Genomic DNA, 8,327 nt, shown 5'->3' with positions numbered 1-8,327 from the left:
TTCGCACGCTGCTGACCGACATGCTCGATGTTGATTCATGTATGCCTGTCCCCGTAAGTTAGTGCCACCTTGTGTTCACAACAAGTCATGTCGTCCTGGGTTCTCTGTCATATGGATGCTAGCGACACTATCATATATGTGAGCCAAAAGGCGCAAACGGTCCCGGGCCATGGTAAGGCGACACCCGTGGGAATACCATGCATGAGGCCGCAAAGTGATATGAAATGTTACCGACTAGATCGATGTGACTTGGAATCGGGGACCTGACAAGTACCAAACCTAAAATATGCACATGAGGAGTTTCCAGACTTGTTGTTTTGTTGTTCCGGCCTCATTTAAACTTGCCTAGTTAGGTAGTTTTATTATGCTTCACCTCTTGCCATGTTAATCAACATTTAATATTGTTGAGTACTTAAACGGGAGAGAACTAATTAAGTCATGTGGTGTTTTGTCAATATGCAACTTGTTACATGTTGAGCTCCACTTAACTTGTAGGATTGTTTGTGCATTTTGCCATGCCATGCCTCATTAAACTGGATATGCATCATACTTGGTTGTGCATCATGCCATGTTTATGTGATGGTCGTTTACCATGTTGTTCGCTTCTTTCCGGTGTTTCTTCTTCGGGTTAGTTCCGATAATGTCGCGTTTGTGAGGATCCGTTCGCCTACGTCCGTTTATCTTCTTCATGGACTCGTTCTTCTTTCTTGCGGGATCTCAGGCAAGATGACCATACCCTCGAAATCACTTCTATCTTTGCTTGCTAGTTGTTTGCTCTATTGCAATGCCGCGATACCTACCACTTGCTATATCTTGCCTCCCATATTGCCATGTCAAGCCTCTAACCCACCTTACCTAGCAAACCGTTGTTTGGCTATGTTACCGCTTTGCTCAGCCCCTCTTATAGCATTGCTAGTTGCAGGTGAAGATGAAGTTTGTTCCATGTTTTGGAACATGGATATGTTGGGATATCACAATATCTCTTATTTTAATTAATGCATCTATATACTTGGTAAAGGGTGGAAGGCTCGATGTCGGTGTCAAAACCGGCGGATCTCGGGTAGGGGGTCCCGAACTGTGCGTCTAAGGCGGATGGTAACAGGAGGCAGGGGACACGATGTTTTACCCAGGTTCGGGCCCTCTTGATGGAGGTAAAACCCTACGTCCTGCTCGATTTATTCTTGATGATATGGGTATTACAAGAGTTGATATACCACGAGATCTGAGAGACTAAACCCTTGAAGCTAGCCTATGGTATGATTGTATGTTGTCCTACGGACTAAAACCCTCCGGTTTATATAGACATCGGAGAGGGTTAGGGTTACACAAGGTCGGTTACAAAGGAGGAGATATCCATATCCGTACTACCTAGCTTGCCTTCCACGCCAGGTAGAGTCCTATCCGGACACAGGACGAAGTCTTCAATCTTGTATCTTCATAGTCCAATAGTCCGGCCAAAGGATATAGTCCGGCTGTCCGGAGACCCCCTAATCCAGGACTCCCTCAGTAGCCCCTGAATCAGGCTTCAATGACGATGAGTCCGGCGCGCAGTGTTGTCTTCGGCATTGCAAGGCGGGTTCCTCCTCCGAACACATCACAGAAGAGTTTGAATACCAGGATAGTGTCCGACCCTGCAAAATAAATTCCACATACCACCGTAGAGAGAATAATATTTCCACAAATCTTAATCTGCTGACACGCTTTGGCAACATGACATCCCATGGCTCGGTGATTATTCGAACCATTTTTCTTCAACCAGCTCCACACATAACGCGAGGCGGTTTCTTTACACGTCTTGTCAAAGCAGAGATCGTGTTCCCCCTTATTACGGGATTCTCATCAATACGGGCGTGGGTAACTCAACCGTGCCTAGGACTCCTAGATTATAGGCAAGCACCAAACGGCCACTAGGAGGACGCTTGATATTCACCCTCTTTATAAAGGGGCAAGGCTTTTACTTTTTTCCCTCCCGCGCTCAATCAAATCCTTCCCCCGCCTCGAGTTCTAACACCCAAAGCCCAGGTCAGGTGCTTCGGACCTTCAATCATGTCCGGATCTAGCCTTCAAGGCCGGTGGATGCCCTCCTCCATTACGGAAGAGGATACCAAGAAGTTGAGGGAGGCCAGATACCTGACCACCGAGGTTTCACATTGGCTGCCTGCTCGAGGATATGTCGTCCCTACTCCCGAACCCAACGAGAACGTTGTGTTCGTCTCCCACTTCCTCCAAGGTCTAGGCCTCACTCAGGATCCCTTTGTAGGGGTTTGATGTTCTATTACGGGCTAGATTTCCACGAACTAGCCCCGGACTCTTTTCTCCACATTTCGGCATTTATTGTCGTATGTGAGGCCTTCCTCCGCATTACCCCTCATTTCGGCCTGTGGCTCAAGACCTTTGACGTGAAGCCGAAGATGGTCAAGGGGCAGCATGTAGCGTGCGGAGGCGCATTAATAAGCAAGATCGCTGGAGCTCATGGCCACAGGGTTCCTTTCCAGAGGTGTCCGAATTATGGCAACGGGAGTGGTTTTACATCACAACTCCCATAAGTGCCAAGTGGGTGGCTTCCCCTGCTTTCCGCTTAGGCCCTCCACCACAACTGATGTCATGGATTAGCAGAGGGCTGAGCTGGGTTCCAGCCAAGGACGTGCCTATACTGCAGAGCCGCATTCAAGATCTCTTCGAAGGAGATTTCAGTCTGGTTATGGTGGTGCAAGTCATGCTGGTTTGTCGAGTCCAGCCTTGCAAACGCCGGCCCCTCCGCATGCGGGAGTTCAATCCAGAAGGACCGTGCAGTATTCAGAATTTCCTCGGCCTGACGCACGAGGAGATGTATAAATCATTCTTCGGACCCCAAATAGAGTGTCCGGATATTACCGAGGACGTGGGCCTGAGCAGCAACCACACCGCCGACCAAGTAAGTAATCCTCTAGCCGAACACACCATCTTTCATTTATCATGACATCATTCCGAGAAATCGCTCTTTGACCAGGACTGGCTAACAAAGGCGAAGATGATTCGGTGTTCGGCCCCCCTTCCTGAGGGTCTGGATAATCCGGTACTAGAAAAGATGCTCGAGCTAGCGCCTTGCCCGGCGCCCTCAAAGGAAGATAAAGGGGGGAATAATGTGGGCGAAAGCGGGCCCCCACCGCTACCAATTCCAACTAAGGGAATAAGTGCCTCCGTGAAGGAGGATAACCAAGGGGAAGAATCTGACATTCTCTCGCTCCGGGGAAGGAAGAGGACTGCCTCTGAAGATCCGGAAACCAAGGCTTCCAAACGGGAGAAGAAGTCTCCACTAGAGGGTCCTGCCTCGGAGGGTGCTCTTGCCGCACAAAGTCCACGCGGGGATCAGCCCTCTAATGAGCCGTAAGTGATAAAAAATGCTTAATAGTAAAGATATTATACCTTACTTCCGAGGAAAATAACCGAAGTGTTTATCTTGCAGTTCGGATCTTAGCCCTTCTCAACAGAGCTCATCTTCAGGGGATCTTCTTCCGGAGATGATGGAGAGCGAAACGCCTCCCCCAGACTCCCCCGCTCAAGAAGCGGGCGACCTTGAAGTGTCGTCACAGAGGGCCTCCCCGGGTCCGGTGAGGCCAGAAGATAATCCTGTGGTCACCCGATGTCCCCAGTATCCGGCCCTTAAAGAGGGCAAACAAAAGAGTCCGACGCCTTCTGGTATGCGGTCGGATGCACTGAGGGATCTGTTGAAGAGAGCGACTAAGGGAGTCCTGGATTAGGGGGTGTTCGGGTAGTCGGACTATACCTTCAGCCGGACTCCAGGACTATGAAGATACAAGATTGAAGACTTCGTCTCGTGTCCGGATGGGACTTTCCTTGGCGTGGAAGGCAAGCTTGGCGATGCGGATATTCAAGATCTCCTACCATTGTAACCGACTCTGTGTAACCCTAACCCTATCCGGTGTCTATATAAACCGGAGGGTTCTAGTCCGTAGGACAACTTCATCATACAACAATCATACCATAGGCTAGCTTCTAGGGTTTAGCCTCCTTGATCTCGTGGTAGATCTACTCTTGTGCTACCCATATCATCAATATTAATCAAGCAGGAGTAGGGTTTTACCTCCATTGAGAGGGCCCGAACCTGGGTAAAAACATCATGTCCCTTGTCTCCTGTTACCATCCGCCTAGACGCACAGTTCGGGACCCCCTACCCGAGATCCGCCGGTTTTGACACCGACATTGGTGCTTTCATTGAGAGTTCCTCTATGTCGTCACTTTTGGGCTCGATGGCTCCTTTGATCATCAACGACGATGCGGTCCAGGGTGAGACTTTTCTCCCCGGACAGATCTTCGTCTTCGGCGGCTTCGCACTGCGGGCCAATTCGCTTGGCCACCTGGAGCAGATCGAAAGCTATGCCCCTGGCCATCAGGTCAGGTTTGGAAGCTTAAACTACACGGCAGACACCCGCGGGGATTCGATCTTCGACGGATTCAAGCCACAGCTGAGCACGCCGCACTGTGTCGAGAGGCATGATCTAGCTCTGCCGCCAAACAGTGCCCTGGAGGCTGCACAAGAACCGGTTCCGACCCTTTATTCGGAGCCTATTGCGCTAATCGAGGATGAGCGGTTGGACGTCACCTCGGGGGCTATGATCTCAAAGGCGATCGAGCCGAACGTCAGCCCCGCGTTCCGCACGGCCCGTGACTCCAAGGAGCTGGATTCCTCTCCGAACTCCGAACCCCCCGTGCCCCTGCCGATCGAATCCAATTGGGCACCGATAATGGAGTTCACCGCCGCGGATATCTTTCAGCACTCGCCTTTTGGCGACATCCTAAATTTTCTAAAGTCTCTCTCTTTATGAGGAGAGCCCTGGCCGGACTACGGTCAGCGAGGATGGGATACGGTCGATGAAGAAATTCAAAGCCCACCCACCACCCACTTGGTAGCCACTGTCGACAATTCAAACAACGTGCTCAACTTCGACTCCGCAGACATCAACAACATGGACGACGATGCAAGAGATACAGATGAGCCAACGCCCATAGGGCATTGGACAGCCACCCCATCTCACGATGTGTACATGGTGGATACCCCTAAAGGAAACGACAACGAGGAAAAGGGGGATGGAACGGGGGACCGATCCCTCGAAAAGACTTCAAAGCGTCGGCGTAAACGCCGACCCAAGCCCCGCCTCGATAAAGGCCCAGCCATAGAGCAGGATGAGCCGGTAGACGACGAGCAGGCCTTAGAGCAACCGTCCGCAGGGCAACACGGATAGAGAAACCGAACATCCCTCCCCCGGCGAAAACGGCACTCCGGACGACCTTACGCCGGATAAACCCACGTAGCAGAGGAATCTCCACAAGAGGCTCGTTGCAACAGCACGCAGCCTGAAAAAGCAGAAGCGGAAGCTAAAAACGATGGAAGATGCACTCAGGATCCAATGGAGCAAAGTAATCAATACCGCAGATAAATACGGCGACAGTCCCCGCACTAAAAGCTATCCGAAGAGAAGGCTACTGCCCGAATGCGACGAAGAGGCCCTAGAGCCCTCGCATTCAAAAAATAAGAAAGCCACACGGTCGGATAGACGACCCCATGGCCAACATAAAGCGGCAAGCGGTGCCGCACTTAAATCGGCATGCGACCCACTTAAGGATTCGCATCAGGGCCCAGTCAGGTCCATTTACGGGCCAAGAAAGCAAGCTCTCGTAAGCAATGCAATAAAGCCATCATCTGAATCCGGCACACCCAAATACAGGGGCGCCGCACACCCCCTATGTTTCACCGATGAGGTCCTGGACTATGAATTTCCAAAGGGATTTAAACCCGTAAACACAGAGGCATATGAGGGAACAACAGACCCCGGAGTCTGGATCGAGGATTATATCCTCCACATACATATGGCTAGAGGAGATGACCTCCACGCCATAAAATACTTACCCCTTAAGCTTAAAGGGCCAGCCCGGCATTGGCTTAAAAGCCTTCCTGAAAACACAATCGGAAGTTGGGAAGAACTCGAGGACGCTTTCCGAGTAAATTTTCAAGGGACCTATGTCCGCCCTCCGGATGCAGACGATCTTAGTCACATAACTCAACAGCCCGGAGAATTAGCTCGGCAATTCTAGAATAGATTCCTCACTAAAAAGAATCAGATAGTCGACTGTCCGGACACCGAAGCCTTAGCAGCTTTCAGGCATAACGTCCGAGACGAATGGCTTGCCAGACACCTCGGCCAAGAAAAGCCAAGAACAATGGCCGCACTAACAAGCCTCATGACCCGCTTTTGTGCAGGAGAGGACAGCTGGTTGGCAAGATGCAGCCCCAACGACCCAAGTACATCCGAAACTAGGGATTGAAATGGAAAACCGCGGCGCAACAAGGACTGTCGCCGTACTAAGGAAAAAAGTCCGAAGAGCATGACAGTCAATGCCGGATTCAAGAGCTCACGACAGAATCAGACAAAGCCACCCCTCCAGGATAATAGGGATGATCCATCCAACTTAAACAAAATCCTGTATAGGATATGTCAAATACACAGTACTCCCGGTAAGCCTGCTAACCATACCCATAGAGATTGTTGGGTTTTCAAACAATCCGGCAGACTCAACGCCGAACACAAGGGGCTCGACACACCAAGCGAAGACGAGGACGAACCCCAAAAGCAGAGCACCAGGAAACAAAAGAACTTCCCACAAGAAGTAAAAATAGTAAACTTACTTCACATAACAAAACATGCGGCGCCCATAAAGGTACGCACCACACGACCTATCCCAAAGGGGTCCCGCCATTGGTTGTCAAAACCAATCATCTTCGATCAGCTGGATTATTCTGGAAATATCAGGAACGCAGGCTGGACTGCCTTGGTACTCGATCCAATAATTGGCGGACTCCATTTTTCAAATGTCCTTATGGACGGCGGCAGTGGACTAAACCTGATATATCAGGACACAATCCGCCACATGGGGATAGACCCAGCAAGAATCCACCGCAACAAAACCGCCTTTCAAGGGGTCACGCCTGGTCCGGACACCCATTGCATGGTTTTTCTCCGGCTCAAAGTTATATTCGGCTCTACCAATAACTTCCGCCGCGAAAAGCTGACCTTCCACATCGTCCCATTCTCTAGTCGCTATCAAGTACTACTGGGACGCGAAGCTTTTGCCCACTTTAACGCAATACCGCATTATGCATCTCTAATGCTTAAGATGCCCAGTCCACGAGGCATCATCTCTTTAAAGGGGAAGCATTGATGTGCCCCTCCCCCAAGCGGAGGACTGTGCAGCTGCTTTGACAGCCCCACAGTAAAATGGCTTCACCGACCAAAAATTTCGGAATAGGTCATTAAAGACCACGAACGCGGATAGACGAGTTCGGTACAAAATCATCATTGATGCAGGCTTAGTGGCCATATACCCCCGCACTAGGGGCTCCGTACATATACAATAAGAGACAATAAAGCTTAGTTCTATATATTTTACTTTATACTTTGCTTATTTTAAACTTTTGTTCGGCACGACCCATTTTCAGCTCAGTTCCTCTCTTTCGCAGATGAACGTCGTGCGGCGCCCGTCCAGGATACGGCACAACGGAGACACAGGCGCAGACGTGTAGTAGGGACCCATCCTAAGGATTCTTTTTAGATTAAGACCCTGCGTAAACCTTTTGTACTGTCTCTTGTTGCTACATATCCCCTGGTTTTCTCTGATATAACCAAGGAGGAGGCTGGCGTCTTGGCATGTGGCCACGTCAGAATTTTTGTGCGTACCTGGACACTAGGGGCTTTTTAATAAAGAGTGTTGTTTTGCCCGCACTCATAAAGACCGAACACCTTAGGGAGTGTTTGGCGTCACGGGTTTTGGCATTATATGCATCAGCTCCGAATCATGTCTTTGGTCAAATGTTGGGTGGCCCAGCTCCTGAGTTCGGCTACCTTACGTTCCGCTCTATCGGCTAAGGTAGCACCAGGAGAACTACTGCGATTGTGCCCCAGTTAGGCCGGGCGAGCGCCTCAGTAGAGAAAGCCGAAAACTGACTGTCATGATGTGGTGTGAGACTGGTCAGCCACCCGATGACCTATCGGAAACTATAGGATTCCTCCGTTTTAACGAAGGGCCGTTTCCCGGCCAGGCACATACGCGCCCCGAACTCGAGCGAGTGCAGTCGCCACCAAGGGGCTACCTAAATAGTCCCACTGTCAAGCTCCTATGGCTAAGCATTATAGTCCGGTTGCCTGGCCCTCTGCGCTATCAACTCCTTTGTAGGACCAACACGTTGGGTTAAGTGTGAAAATGCATCTTCTCCGAGCACCCCCGCACTATGTGCGTGGGGGCTGAAGCCAACGACTGCCATCTTTCAGATT

The sequence above is a fragment of the Triticum dicoccoides genome, chromosome 2A, assembly GCF_002162155.2.
Source record: "Triticum dicoccoides isolate Atlit2015 ecotype Zavitan chromosome 2A, WEW_v2.0, whole genome shotgun sequence".
NCBI classification, from domain to species: domain Eukaryota; kingdom Viridiplantae; phylum Streptophyta; class Magnoliopsida; order Poales; family Poaceae; genus Triticum; species Triticum dicoccoides.
This window is presented reverse-complemented; position numbering follows the sequence as displayed.